Here is a 17,416-nt window from a genome sequence, read left to right on the forward strand (position 1 = left end):
AACCATTCGTTCATTTCTCCCCTAATCTCGATTTTATCCAACGGAAACTAGAAGATGATCGGATGGAAGGAAATGAACCAAGTGGATGTCTAAGAGCCCACGATGTAATTGCGGTTATTTGTTTATCATTAGACGGATAGTTCGATCATAACCCCTTCCACCCCGCTCTAAAATTTGATTTTCTTAACAAGGTTTTAATTGCGAACTCTCCAAGATTTGAATGAATAAATATTTATTTAAGGTGAAATCGAAGTTTCTAATTGTTCATAGTATTTTGTATCTGAATTGGTGGCTCACTTTTTCTAAGTAACGGAGAAGAAGACCGAAACATGTCATTGAAAGACTCACTTGATTCGGGGATATAACTTAGTTGGTAGAGCTCCGCTCTTGCAATTGGGTCGTTGCGATTACGGGTTGGATATCTAATTGTCCAGATGATAATGATAGTATCTTGTACATGAACAGGTGGCTCACGTACCGTTTTAATGGGCGAACAGGCCAACCCTTGGAACATACTACAGCCCCAGGAAGTCATCGTTTTTAGCTTAATCACTCTCTTCAATAGTTCCATCTCAACTTTTGACAAACTTCTTTACAACTGAATCATACATTCTGTACCTGAATTCATCTTGGTCATAACTCAACATAACTCAGGAAAATACACTTATGCTCTTCACATCAAACTTTGATCTCTCATCATTTGGAATGCAAACAAAACACATGCATCCAAATACTCGCATGTAGATGATAATAAAAAACATATTTATTTATACTTTATTTGAAATTTCACCGTCAAAAACAATTATTTATATCTATATATAAGTGTTATTATATATATAATTGTTAAACAATAACCATAATTATTATTTTTATTAAAATAATAATAATTCAATTTTATAATAATTTATGTAAAATATTTATAATAATATTATAAACTAAAATAACAAATATTTATTCATTATTTAAATAGATCAAATTATAGAGTTAAATATATTTTTTATTATTTGAATATATTTTGTTTATTAATTATATATATAATTAAAATATTCATATTATTCTTTAAAATGATTTTTACTTATAATTTTATTATAAAATATTTTATTAGATTGTTTTATGAAAAACTAAAAGAAATAATATTTAATTAAAAACTTAATTAATTTTTAATTTTAAAAAAGCTTATTAAAAAACTAACATATATTTTTTTAAAATTAATATTGATCTTTTTTCACCAAAATAAATTTAGACTTATTGTAATTGTACGCTATAACTAAAACCAATCCCCGATTGAACTCTCACTAATATTGTTATTTTTTTTTGAGACGGTTTTGTAGTGAACTTTTATCATTGTTTATTATTAATGTTCGGGTCCTTTAAAATGTTATTTTATTTATTAAATTATTATTATAAAATATCTTATAATCAGATGAAAAATAAATATGACTAATTATTAAATAAAAAATAATTAAATTTCTATTTAAAAATACCAATATTCATTAATTTTGTGACATCACTTTAAATATTTTTCAATCAATCTCATATTACTCATTATTTCAATTCAAGCATTTTATAGTGACATTCTACCCTCGCTCATTATATAATATTCAAGTTTTTAAAGATGTTAGTTAATTAATAATTTTTTATAATAAAATATCTTTATCATTTTATAAAAATAAATAATAGTAATAATATGATTAAGCAAAAATATAGTTAAAAATTTAATTTAAAATAAAATCTAATAATCCATCAAAATAAACTTTGACTTATTTGTGACCTCACATTAAAGTTTAAACAATCTCTAATTATCTCTCATTAGACTTCATTTTGAGCAATTTGTACCGATCTTATCCTTAATTTTGACATTCCCCAATCGACCCCTTGTATTATTAATCTCGTGACTAACACTCACTCTCTCAATTCGAACCATAATTCCTCTATCCTTTAAATTCTGACTCACACATACTTTATATCTTATCTTTCAAAGATAATATTGGTAATAGTTAAATAAAAATATAGTTTAATTTTAATTTAAAAATAACTAATATTCTATCAAAATAAATTTCTAACTTACTAATATTGTAACATCGCTTTAAGCATTCTCAAATTGATCTCTCATTAGACTTCACTTTGATCATTTTGTACCGATCTTACCCTTACTTTTGGCATTCCGCAATCGATCTATTATATTACTAATTTCGTGACTAACACTAAATAAAATATATTTAAAATTGTAATTTAAAAACAACTAATATTCCATCAAAATAAACTTCGACTGACTAAGATTGTTACCTCATTTTAAGAATTATCTAATTGATTTCTCATTATAGACATTCTTTCGAGTAATTTGTACAAATACTTTTCCAATCAACCACAAGTTCACACAATGTGTTTGTGTAGGGACTCCCAATCAACCACAAGTTCACACACGCATTTGTGTAGGGACTCATATATGCGTCGCCATCTTACCATTACCTTTTACCTTCTCTATCAACCACAAATTCACACACACATTTACGTAAAAACTCACATATAAATATGTCATCTTATCCTTAATTTTGAAAAATCATATTCCAATCCTTCATATTTATAATTCACACCCACATGCACTATCGCTTTCATTTTAATATTTATAAATTTGCATCACTTGAGACTCGAACTCTGGTCTTAGATATGAAATATAAATAATAGAACATGTGAATTTGATTAAGGCATGAATATGGAATATTTGGTTAAACCTTAATTTGGCCCATAACCTTAAATTTTAAATTAGAGGTTTGTATTAATAAATAAATGATTTTAGAAATAAAATTAACAATCTAATATGGAGTTCTTTCTCTTCTATCTCATTATTTTCTATAAAAGGAAATTAAAATATATTGATAGAAGGTGTTGATGGATCATTAAGTCATTCTTTGGGGAATGTGGTTGTGTTTTGTTGATGTCCTATTTCTTTAGGTGTAAAGTCTTATTAATAAGACTAGTGTATGGAAGCAATCAAACATGGATGAGTTGAGTACAACTTGTGCATCTGGCTTATCTGATTTTTTCTCTTGGATTAATGACAACATTCATTCACACAACAAGGTAAACTTCTTTTTTTGTGTGTGTTCTTAGTTGAAATAAATAAAAATGAAAACCTTTTCAAAATATAAATCTAAGATCCAGTGGTCTTCCAAGACTAAATCCATCAATCATTAGAGACTTTAATGGATTATGTGTTTTCATGGGTGTTATGCAATATTTGTTTCTTCAAACATGTTTCTGTTATTGAAAGTGAATTTCTACACTGGTGAAAAAGGGGTCAAAACCGAGAGTTAAAACTCTCGGTTTTGACCCTATAACTTTCGTTGAAGACACCTTACCGAAGGTTTTAGTAACTCTCGCCATCCCTCGGTATTGACTCTCTCGGGATTTCCACAAAGAGAAAAACTGAGAGTTATATGAGAACTTTCGGATTTTTCTCTTTTGGAAAAACCGAGGGTTTCACTAAGACCTTTCGGTTTTTCTCTATTTGAAAAAACCGAGGGTTTTACAAATAACTTTCGGTTTTTCTCTGTGTGGAAAAACCGAGGGTTTTACAAAGACCTTTCGGTTTTTCTCTTTGTGGAAAAACCGAGGGTTTTACAAAGACCTTTCGGTTTTTCTCTGTGTGGAAAAACCGAGGGTTTTGCAAACAACTTTCGGTTTTTCTTTTTTGGGAAACCGAGAGTTATTACAAAACTTTCGGTTTTTAGCCAAAGAGAAAAAACCGAAAGTTATATTAAAACTCTCGGTTTTTACCCGAAGAGGAAAACCGAAAGTTTTGTAATAACTCTCGGTTTTCCTCTTTTGGGTAAAAACCGAGGGTTTGTCATATAACTCTCGGTTTTCTCTTTGGGTAAAAACCGAGAGTTTTCTAATATCTCTCGGTTTTTCCACAAAGAGAAAAACCGAGAGATTTCAATATTACTTTCGGTTTTTTCCCGTAAATTTTTTAAAATGTGCGGATTATTTGGCTCGCAACCAAAACCTGTTCAGCCAAACCAATATATTAATGATAAAAGAAATGCAACATACATTAAACGATCACATTAATTGATCATGAACATTACAAAATTCGAAACCACACTAATATTTCGAACAATCTGTTCTAAATTCAACCACTAATGAAAAAATGTTTTGAATCGAAACAACCTTAGCTTGTGGGGGGAGGAGGTGGTTGTTGCCTCATATACAATTCAATTCTCTCCATTCTTGCGTTCATCTCTGACTTCTCCCTCTCCATTATTCTGTAATCTCTAACTTCTCCCGCTCCATTCTTTCCACAATTTCTTCCTTTTCGGATTGCATTTCTTCCATTCTACGCCTTCTTTCTTCATCCCTCTTCTCCAGTTCCTCCAGCTTGAGCTTCATTATTTGATTCTCTTCTAACAATCGCTCATTGTTTCGCTGTGAACTGTTTCCACTACGACGATCCTCACGAAAGTGTGTGGGCCGGACGCCTGATCCCATTCCGAACACTACCCCGTGTTTTTGTTGTCCGAACATCCTCTCCGTCAATTCAAAATCCGATATTCCCGGTTCGTTACTAACAACCTCCTCTATCTCAGCCTGCACAATTCAAATAAAATATCATTTCTATAATAAAAAACTAGGCATATTCAATTCACTTACAATTTTCTCTTGCACGTGTTCGTCCGGGACGGGTGTTGGGTTTTCTTGTGTCGGTTTTGGTGTACGGGTCCTCTTGAATACTTCAATTACAGACGGTGACCTTCCCATTTCAATCGCCTATTGAAATAAATGATTTATATAATTAATAACAATCTTTATATTAAGTTATTACAAATAATGTACTTACCAACTCGTCTTCAATTTGTGCAAACGGTCTACTTCCCGTTCGATGCGGGAATTTCAGATTTTTCCGATTCTTAATATTTGTAGAACTGTGTCTCTGTATTTGAAATAACAAATGAAGTTAGATTAATTAATATCAACTTTTATTTGAATTATGAAACCGTACCTTAAACGTTTCTGTGAAGAAATGGTTGCGACACACAAACTCCCAATCATCTCGATCGTAGTCCGGTGGAGGATTAGCCAGTACCGCCGCCTCGTCTCCTTTGTGGACGCGGATATAATTCTTGTTCAAATCCGACCGCCATCTATCCCATATCTGATTGGCGTGTCCCAACCCGGTCTTTCGAAAATACTCAATGTCACCATTAGTCGCTTCGAACGGATCCTGAAAAAAATAACATCCAAATGTTACAAATAATTATTTAATGACGTAATGTATAATCAAGTTATAAGTATTACCTTGATAGCAGTCCACAATGAATCCAATTGGTCTGCACTTAAAGCCTTCCACTTGAGAAGACGGTGTGAGACGGCTACGGGGTCCCGGATAATCGACCCCACATGTCTAGACCACCGTGTCCTTCCCACGTCTTTACCGCCTGACCTCCCATCCTTCTCTCTAAACGTTAGAGGGATCCTCGTCCCCTCTAGCCTCTTAGACAGCGCAATATTCTTGTTCTTCCACCGTCTCTTGCGGGCAGAAGATTCTTCAAAATTATCAAAATCTTAATTAAATATGTCAATCAATTGAAACACTAACTAATTTGTAAACGAAATACCTGTCGATGATGGTTCGGGAGTGGTCCCGTGCTCCTCCTCGTCATCCTGCTCCTCGATAGGCTCCTCAAGACCCTCGTCTTCAGCCTCATCGCTAGGCAGGTTATCAGCGAATGTGCTCTCTATAAACTCTTGGAGCTCATCATCGTCTTCAGTCTCGTATGTTCGGGGAGACGCAGTAGCTATCGGGACCACATGAATCGGTGGTTGGTCTCTAGAAGACGATCCTCGAAGCTTTAATGACTCGGATTGGGCAAGTAGGTTTTGGTAACTTTTATCCAATTTCTTGGGTGTCTTCCTCATACTCTTCCAAGTTGTTTTAGGACCTTCAGACATTCTTAATTCACACCATTAATAAAAATGAGTGAATAATTGAAATAAAGTAGTAATAAAAATGAATATAAAGTTAAAAACATAATTAAATCTACCCAATTAATTAATCTGAACTATATGTTTATAAATTGCGGTTTTATTTTTGTCACAATCTTCCAACCGGGTCGGGCTGACATATAAGGGGCGTAGAATACTTGTTTTTCTTGACTCGCCAATATATACGGGTCTTGACTTTGGGTTTTCAAAATTCGGTTTACATTTACACTTACGAAGCCATATTTATCCACTTTCACTCCTAGTTCTCCCGAGTGTGTATCAAACCAATTACACTTGAATAAAATAACTCGTTTGTGATAATAGTATTGTACTTCGATTATATCCGTCAAAACTCCGTAGTATGACATAGTTTCAGATCCGTTGTACCCCTCAACAACCACCCCACTATTTTGAGTTGTCAAACCTTCGTCGTGTTTTTCTGTATAGAATTTGAATCCGTTTACTTTACACCAAACATACATAGACGAGTACATACTTGGACCTTCTCCTAAGATCTTGAGGTCTCTTGATATGTCGTTAATTTCTGCTAAATGGGCGACCTATATATGTATCCGAAATGAAGTTGTTAATATGAATAAAAAGAGTTAGGATATATGGTTTGTAATTTACTCACTCGATGCTTGAAATATGCGGCAAACGTTTCTCCACTGGACTCGTTGTTATAATCTCTGCAAATAGATCGAATATTAAATAGCACACTCTTTAATGCTAATTAGTAACAGCAACATTGAATCTTACATGTAAAAAGGTTCTGCTTCGGGACAATTTTTCAAAATGTAAGAATGAGCTGTCACTCGATCGATATAATCCAAGTTGTATACTTTTCCGTTAGATAGGTCTTCCAATGATGCAAATATTGAAATCCCCGAGATTTCAGGTTGTGCATTTTCTTGATCTTGTTCCTCCATATACCTGGCACATAAACTAATACTTTCGTTAACAAGATAGCTCTCGCTTATAGAGGCTTCGTGATGGTTATTATTCCACAAATATCTTTTCATTGTACCCATGTAATGTTCAAAGGGATACATCCATCGATACTGAACAGGTCCTCCAAGCAAAGCCTCAAATGACAAGTGAACCGGGAGATGCATCATGATGTCGAAGATTGACGGCGGAAAAATCATTTCAAATTTGCAAAGTGTCAATGTAATATCCATGTACAATTGTTCCAGGTCCTCTTGAATCAACTCTTTGAAGCACAACAACCGAAAGAAACGAGACAAATTTACTAACGCATCATACACATACTCTGGAAGCAATCCACGAGTTGCTAAAGGAATTAGATATTCCAACAAAATGTGACAATCATGACTCTTTAATCCCGAAAGCTTTTTCTCTTCCAAATTTACACAACCCCCGATATTTGAGCAGAACCCATCAGGCAACTTGAGATCTTTCAAGAAGTTACAAAGACGTATTTTATTTTCGGATGTCAAAGTGAAAGGCGCTTCTGGATAATGAACAACTCCTTCATCATTTATAGGATGTAACCATGATTTTATGCCTAAGAGTTCTAAGTCTTTACGGGCTTTAGGACCATCCTTAGTCTTCTCTTTCACATTCATTATTGTTCCCAACACGCTATCACAAATATTTTTCTCAATATGCATCACATCCAAATTATGTCTCAATAATAACGATTTCCAATAAGGCAGACGGAAGAAAATGCTAAGTTTGTTCCAATTGTCTCCCCGCGTTTCATGATATATCTTGGTTCTCTTGCTCATATCCGCACTAAGAATGATGTCTTCTAGGTCTTGTGCTTGCTCATAACTTTCTTGCCCCGTTAACAATCTAGGGGGATCTCTATAATCAGTTCGACCATCAAACGACTCTTTATCCCTTATGTATTTGTGCTTCGGTGGAAGGAAGCGTCTATGACCCAAGTAACATTGTTTAGAACCATGAACCAATCGAAGAGATACTATGTCGTTGTTACAACAAGGACAAGCGAATTTACCTTTCGTACTCCAGCCTGATAAATTCGCGTATGCGGGAAAGTCGTTAATGGTCCACAACAACGCAGCTCGCATGTTAAAGTATTGCGAGGTGTGTGCATCAAACATTCTCACTCCTGTTTGTCACAGTTCATGCAACTCATCGATCAATGGATGGAGAAATATGTCAATTGCATCTCCCGGACTCTTTGGACCCGGAATTAACATAGATAAAATGAAATTGCTAGAATCCATGCAAGTCGTGGGTGACACATTATAAGGGACGAGAATTACCGGCCAAACACTGTATGATTTTTTCCCATTTGCAAATGGTTGAAACCCATCGCTTGATAAACCAAGTCTTACGTTTCGGGATTCTGAAGCAAAATCTGTATAATTTTCATCAAACGTCTTCCAAGTTAAGGAATCAACGGGGTGTCTCAACGTATCACTGTCAACTCTTCCTTCTTTATGCCATCTCATCATTGGAGCCGTTTTTGAGGACATGTATAGTCTTTGCAGTCTTGGTATTAAAGGGAAATATCTCAACACCTTTTTTGGAATGAATTTCCCGTTTTGCTTCTCCCGAACTGTCCCACTTGTTTGGTCGACTTTCCATCTTGAAAGACCGCAAACTCTGCAAGAATCTTCATTTATGTCGTCCTTCCAAAATAGCATACAGTTGTTCTTACATGCGTCTATCTTGTCATATTTAAGCCCGGTATCAGTAATGAATTTTTTACTTTCGTAGTATGAGTTTGGCAATTGAGCGTCAATCGGTAATATGTAGTCTTTAAGCAGACGCAACAACATATCGAACGAAGAATTCGTCCATTGACATACATTTTTTATGTGAAGTAGTTTCAGTAGTGCCGATGATTTCGTTATTCGAGCACCTTCATACAATGGCCGTTTGGAATCATCAAGCAATTTATAAAATCTTTGCGCATCTTCGACTGGTTCATCGTTGCTCGGGACGTCATTAACGTTGAGGAACATATCGTTTATAAATTCGTGCATATAACGTTCTTCGTTGACCTGTTCATTAACTGTATTATTCATCTCCTGTCTCGGATCGTTGAATTCCGGCACGACATCCTTCGACTGATCATCGTCGTCATCATCATCGTAGTCATCGGCATCTTCATCGACATCTTCATTAACCACTTGAGTAGTACGTCTCTTTTCTCTATGAAAATACCAATACTCATAATGAATATTTATTCCATAAACGATGAGGTGAGTCTTCACTTCGTCTATTTCCATAAACGGCGTGTTCAAGCATTTCACGCAGGGACATTTCATGGTTTGTCGGGATGTATTCCTAACAGCATACTCGAGGAATTTGTCAACACCTTCCTCGTAATCTAGATGATCTCGACGTAAGGTCATCCAGCTTTTATCGGGTACATCCATATTTCTAATAAAATGGAAAACAACCCGCATTATTAATTACTTAAATTTGTCTAAATTAATTAGGCTTACATAATGTTAACATAATTTCTAACTAATCTATCATTATCCAACCAAAATTCAATTTAATCTAATATTATAACCAAAATTCCACATAAACAAACAATAATAAAACCTAACATAAATCTAACTTAAATCTAACATACATATATTCTAACATTATTTCATTCATACACATTTCAAAACAATAAATTATAAGTCAACATTATTTCATTCATACACATTTCAAACCTAATCTAACATAATCTAACATAAATCAAACATAATACCTAATCTAACATACTTCAAATCAAACATAAATCTCGACTTAAATCTAACATGAAAATCTAACATAAATCTAACATGAAACTAACATAACCATATAATAAACCAACAAGAACTAACCTTGCACAAACAGAGCGACGAAGAAGAGCAGCGGATGTAGATCGACGGGCGGGCAGTGGGCGGCTGAAATTTCTAATCCAAACCTAATAACAATAACCAACATTAATATAACCAAATATTCAAACCAATAAATCTAACCAAATCAAACTCCAATCAAACTTCAATCTAACCAAAATCAAAATTTTAACCTAAAATTCTAACCTAAACTTCAATCATATCTAACCTAAATCAAACATCAATTAAACAACAATCAAACCAACAAACATTCAACCAAACATATATCAAATCAATCCAAGAAAATAATCAATCCAAAACCTAAACTAACCAAAATCAAACATATTTTCAACCTAATCTAACATTATCTAACAAAATCATACAACCAAACTTAATATAACCTAAAACCAAATCCAACAACCAATTACAAAAAACAAATCCAATAACATAATCCAATACATAATCTAAACTAATCAATCTAACAATAATATAAACCTAATGTAACAATTCAATATAATTAATCCAAAAACAAAATTCAACAATCCAAAAACTAAATCCCAATCATACATATATCAAATTAAAAAACCTAAACTAACCCAAACCAACCATATTTTCAACCTAATCAAACAAATAACATAATATCAAACAAAAGACCTAAAATAAAACTACAAAATCATGAATCAAACTAAAATCAAACTAATATCACCTAAACTAATCAAAATCAACCAAATTTTCAACCCAATCAAACAAATATAACCTAAAATCAAACAAATAACCTAAAATCAAACAAATAACCTAATATCAAACAAAAAACCTAAAATCAAACTACAAAATCATGAATCTAACTAAAATCAAACTAATATAACCTAAACTAACCAAAATCAACCTAATATAACCTAAAATGAAACAAATTTAACCTAAAATTAAGCAAATATAACTTAAACCTAAAAAATAAACTAACCCTTGTAGGGCGGCAGCAGGCGGCGACAGCAGGAGGCGACTGTCTTCAATCGACGGTGGCAGTCTTCAATCACCGGCGTCGTCGATCCAAGCGTGGGCAGCGAACGACGTCGTCGATCAGAGAGGAGGCAGCGAGATTCTTCAATCGGCGTCTGGCGGAAGTCTTCAATCGGCGTCGCGGCTTTCTTCAATCGGCGTCGGCGGCGTCTTCTGTCGGACGTCGTCTTCGGGCGGCGTCAATCTTCCTTCGATTCAAGGCGGCGCGGAGGAGAGCGGGGGAAAACGGGTAAGAAGAAAACGGGGAAGAAGAAAGGGGAAAAAGAGGGTTGTTTTATTTTTTAATTAAACTTAATTACCGAAAGTTATCCTAAAACTTTCGGTTTTTATATTGAGAAAAACCGAAGGTTTTATTAAAACTCTCGTTTTTTATCAATGTAAAAACCGAGAGTTTTACTAAAACTTTCGGTTTTTTCATTGATAAAAACCGAGAGTTTTAATATAACCTTCGGTTTTCACATTGATAAAAAACGAGAGTTTTACTATAACCTTCGGTTTTTCTCAATATAAAAACCGAAAGTTATATTTAAATTCTCGGTTTTGATAATTATTTCCGAAAGTTATATAATAAACTTTCGGGTTTACAACTTCACAAATTTGAAAATTAATTGGTTTATCACTTTCTAATAACCTAGAACAACATTAATTTAACACATTGGATATCCTTAAAACATTCCCCAATCCATATAATGAAACATTACACAAATACATAGGATCATCAAACACAAACATACATATACACTTCTTTATATAATCAAACACAATCATAAACATTTTAACATTAAACAAAATAATAATTTTTAAAATACAACACACAATTGATTATATTAGTTAGGACTCTAGATTAGTAGGTTTAAAACAAAATAAATTAACAAATTAGGTAGTGGTAAAACCGAAAGTTAATAGTATAACTTTCGGTTTTTATTGGTATTTGTGAAGGTTTTGAATAAACCTCTCGGTTTTGATCAATTAAATTCCGAAAGATATGTCTAAATCTCTCGGTTTTGAAAGGTGTACAATTTAATTTAATTAGATAAAAACGAAAGTTAATTGTATAACCTTCGGTTTTGATGGTTATTTCCGAAAGTTATACAATTAACTTTCGGAATTACAATTTCAAAAATTGCTAAATTAATAGGTCTTTAACCTTCTAATGACTTTGAAGGTCATTATTTTAAGTTATTTGATATCCTTAAAACATTACAAATATATATGATCAAATTTTGTACACATTCATATGATCATCAAACACAAACATACATATACACTTCTTTATATAATCAAACACAGTCATAAAGATTTTAACATCAAACACAATCTTCATTTTCAAAATATAACACACACTTGATTATATTAGTTAAGAGTCTATATTAGTAGGTTTAAAACAAAATAATTTAACAAATCAGGTAGTGGTAAAACCGAAAGTTAATAGTATAACTTTCGGTTGTTATTGGTATTTGTGAAGGTTTTGAATAAACCTTCGGTTTTTACACTTCCCCATACTTTTTCAAACAGGGGTCAAAACCGAAGGTTTATTTGAAAACCTTCGGTTTTTGCCCTTCCCCATACTTAGAAAAAAATTAGTTTTTTTCGCACAGGGGTCAAAACCGAAGGTTTATTTGAAAACCTTCGGTTTTTACCCTTCCCCATACTTAGAAAAAAATTAGATTTTTTCATACATGGGTCAAAACCGAAGGTTTATTTGAAAACCTTCGGTTTTTACCCTTCCCCATACTTAGAAAAAAATTAGATTTTTTCATACATGGGTCAAAACCGAAGGTTTATTTGAAAACCTTCGGTTTTTACCCTTCCCCATACTTAGAAAAAAAATTAGATTTTTTCATACATGGGTCAAAAACGAAGGTTTATTTGAAAACCTTCAGTTTTTACCCTTCCCCATACTTAGAAAAAAATTAGATTTTTTCATACATGGGTCAAAACCGAAGGTTTATTTGAAAACCTTCGGTTTTTACCCTTCCCCATACTTAGAAAAAAATTAGATTTTTTCATACATGGGTCAAAACCGAGGGTTTATTTGAAAACCTTCGGTTTTTACCCTTCCCCATACTTAGAAAAAAATTAGATTTTTTCAAACAGGGGGTCAAAACCGAAGGTTTATTTGAAAACCTTCGGTTTTTACCCTTCCCCATACTTAGAAAAAAATTAGATTTTTCATACATGGGTCAAAACCGAAGGTTTATTTGAAAACCTTCGGTTTTTACCCTTCCCCATACTTAGAAAAAAATTAGATTTTTCATACATGGGTCAAAACCGAAGGTTTATTTGAAAACCTTCGGTTTTTACTTAAAGATTTTAAAAAAAATGGGTCAAAACCGAAGGTTTTCAAATAAACCTTCGGTTTTGGCGATACGTTTTTTTTTTAAAAAAAGGTGCAAAGTCAACAAAAACATAATTATTTAACAACATATTAAACCAAACCAAACCAAACCAAATATAATAACAATAATTCATAAATATTAAAACATAACGCATAAAAATATTAAGTGTCATAAACCCATAATAAATCCATAATAAATCTAGAAATTAATTATTAGATGGGGTGGAAGGAGGGGGTGGTTGATTCAGTCGACTCCTCAACAATACAGTTCCTGTTCGAGATTCTCTAATCTCTGAGACATTTCGGCCCGGTCCGCTTTGATTTCACTGAGCAAACGACCTCTTTCCACATCCCTTAAGCGGATTTGTTCCATTTCCAGCGTCATCTTTCTGACCTCTTCCTCACGTGCCGTAATTTCTGATTGTGTTATCAGATTCTGGTAACACGGATGTAGTTTCTCCGGTGTACGCCGAAGTCTCTTCCATGTCGAATCATCCATATCCTAAATGCATTTCAGATATATGTATATATATATTAATCAAACAAAATAACGTAAACTAACATAAATCTAGATCTATAATATATATATATATAAACTTAAGAAATCTAAATCTTACAATAAACAAAACAAAAAAAAACCAAAATCAAACAAATTACCTGAAGAGAGGAGAAGAACCCGCGGCTTGGAGGAGGCAGGCGGCGGCGGCGGCGAAAGAGAGAGAAAAGAAATGTGTGGAATGAAAAAGAGAAGGGTTAGGGTTTGTATTTATAGAGGTTGATGCCGAAGGTTTTCATAAACTTTCGGTTTTGATATTAGTCAAAACCGAGGGTTTATTAAAGACCCTTCGGAAAAAACCATAACCAAATTTAGAATTTTTTTTTAATCAGCAAAACCGAAGGTTCTTTGTACAACTTTCGGAAATGAAATTTTCAAAAAAGGAAAAACCGAAGGTTCTTTGAATAACCTTCGTAATTAAAAAACCAAGGGATTTCAAAACCGAAGGTTTTTACAAAAACCCTCGCAATTAACCCACATCCAACACTTAGAATTTTTTTGGGTTTTTTGGAAGGTAAAAACCGAAAGTTCTTTGTAGAACTTTCGGTAATAATGAATAAACCCGAAGGTTTTACACCCCACTCGGAATCTATTTTTAATCCCGAAGGATTTGTTCCTCTCGAGAGTATTTAGGAGAGGTTTACAAAACCTTCGGGAAAAACCGTCGGTAAAGATCCTTTTTTTTACCAGTGCTACCCGATGTCCAATAGTCATTTGCAAGTTTTCGGTTGCATTTAAAATAAAAAGGAAGGGAGTTAAGTTAATTTAGTTAAATATTTTAAACTTGTAATATATTTTAAATTTCTTATAACTTAAAAAAAAAATCATATATATTTATTTATAAATAATTTACCTGTTAGAATTTAATTAATTAAAAAAAGTGATTAGTCAATTATGAAATAGTGAAATATTAAGAATTTAGTTAATTTTTTTAAAGGTTTAATATGTTGAGAATTATTAATTAGATATTAGAACTATAACACCAAAAATCGACTCTTCCGTTAATAGGTTTTTGAACTCGATAGTCGTGCCCTATAACTCACTTCCCCCTTTAAGTCTAGAGTGAGACGAGTAATCAAAATGGTATACTTGACTAGAGTGTATTTAAAATTGTCGATTTAGACTAGTTTTGATTTTTTTTGAGTATTACCTAATTACTACTCGATAAATTAGGAAAGAAAAATATTTCTCGTGTTCAACCGCATTTTAGAGATTTTGTTTCTTGTTCGGTACTTGTTACATGTAAGAAAGTGCATCGACGCTATGTCTCACATGCCTATCGAATGATGGTCTTTACTTTAAACTTTTGGTCATTTAAAAAATTATTATTATACACCTTATTTATTCAATCCTGTAGCATGCGTCTAAAGGTAAATTCAGACCTAAACTTGTGTCTAATTTTGTATCATCCTGTCCTAAGGAATGCGTCTGTCATGAATCATAAATCTAAAAAAGTAGCAAAGACTCGAGAGAAAAGTACATGTACAATAAATAAAAAGTTAGTAGGAAATAAAATGAATCCAAACAAATCTTGGGAAGAAGGGTAGAGGTTCTTAATTCTAATTCCATGAATCAATTATTTTTTATTTTTTTAATAAGCTGCCTAGTGGGGAAGTAATAGGGGTTTAATGGACTGAATGTTTAACAATAACACTACTGGTGTAGCGGCGCGTCAAAGCAGACCTCAAAGCAGACCAATCGTAGAAACCAAATTCAAGACAAAATAAAAGTTCTAACAAAATATCAACCGAAGCATTTTCTCCTCTTCTTTTGGAACTTGCCATGTGAGTTTAAGCATTGACTGTCGTTAATTTGAGAGTTGTTGGTCTTAATTGTCTTTTATGCAATTAGGGCTTATTTAATTATTAGTGGGCTTGAGCTTGTATGTATAAGTAAATTAGAGTTTCTAGGCAAATTACTCCTTTATAAGAGTTGTTTGTAAATGTTGATATACAACACTTAAGACTATTAAGACTTTTCCTCTTTAACACATTATTGTCTATTTTCCAGGGTTTCATTTCTTCATAATTATTCTTAGAAGATCCGATAGTCATAGACAACATTTGATATTAGAGCCTATCTGAAGAACATGTCGTTGATAAGATAATTAGAGATGCAACAACAATGAAGATCGGAAGAGAAGTGAATATGACGCTCTCATATCCATTATTTACAAAGTGTAACTACATGGTGTGAGCGTTGAAAATATGGGTAAACTTACAAGAACAAGGTGTTAAAGACAATGCATGTTATAGTGGGGAGAGTCCAGGAGTTAGAAATGAAATCCTTGAAGACACAATTCGAGGCGATTCACATGAAGAATGGGGAATTAGTGGATGATTTCGCCATGAAATTTAATTTCATCGTGACCGGTATCCGCTCCTTAGGAGAGAAGATGGAGGAGATCTCCGTCTTCAAGAAGTTCCTGAGAGCCTTACCACAAACATACATGCAGATCGTTATAGCGATCAAGCAATTTGGTGACCTTAAGAATATGATCGTCGAGGAGATCTTCGGTCGTCTCAAAGTCCACGAGGAGAGACTTCATGGCTATGAAGATCAAGAGGAGGAGCACCTATTGCTCACACATGATGAATGGATGTCACATATGAAGAAAAACGGAAAAGTCAATTTTTCTTCTAGATCGTTGAGTCGCAACGGCAATGGTGGAGATAACTGTGGTCGTGGAAAAGGGCGATGTATAGATCGAGGTCGTGGAGAAATCTCAACTCGATAAGAAGACACTAAGCCCCGAAAAGACAAGAGCATAGTGAAGTGTTACTCTTGCCAAAATTACAGGCACTACGCATCTTAGTGCCATAACAAAATGTTTGACAATGAGGCAAACCTCACTAGCTTCTATGACGAGGAGCCAACATTGATGTCTGCTGAGGTAGTAACAAATACTTTGCCCAAAGACGATGAGGAAAATCTCAATAGATTCTATGACGAGGATCAAATATTAATGTTTGCTGAGGGAGTGACAAATTTTTTTCCCATAGAGGAAAAAATAAACCTTGAAGAGTTTGTGTAAGAACAGTCCAAGGAGGAACTAGAGGTGGTGTTGCTCAATGAAGAGAAAGTTATGGAGAAACTCCTCGCAAATGGAGATGAGTGTAATCGCACCAATGTGTTCTACATTGACAATGGAGTAAGCAACCATATGATGGGACATCAAGAGAATCTTAATGAGCTCGAAGAAAAAATTACTGGAAATGTGAAGTTCGAAGACGGAAGCAAGGCACATAGGTTTCTTGATCAAGCTTGTGGGAAAATATGTGTGTGTAGAGATGTTTTTTTCGAACAAGAGAATAAGCGTGAGTGGTGCAATGACAACAATATGCTCATACAAAATTCCATGGAGTTTGGAATCCTACGAGATGTGTATGCGGAGGCACCACTGGTAGAGATGGATCGTGATGAATTGTTATTGCTCACCACCGACGAGCCAACAACATATCACAAGGCAGTAGTCAAAGAGCTGTGGTATGAGGCCATTAAGAAAGAGCTCGAGTCCATCAAGAAGAATAACACATGGGAGCTCACCGACTTACAACCCGGTCAAAAGATTATCGAGTTAAAGTAAGTTTACAAGTTGAAAAGAGACAACGAAGACAACATCCGCAAGAACAAAGCGAGATTGGTAGCAAAAGGTTATGTGTAGATGCAAGACGTTGACTTTGAGGAGACCTTTGCACTAGTGGCAAAACT

The sequence above is a fragment of the Impatiens glandulifera genome, chromosome 3 (genome assembly GCF_907164915.1).
Source record: "Impatiens glandulifera chromosome 3, dImpGla2.1, whole genome shotgun sequence".
In the NCBI taxonomy this organism is placed as follows: Eukaryota; Viridiplantae; Streptophyta; class Magnoliopsida; order Ericales; family Balsaminaceae; genus Impatiens; species Impatiens glandulifera.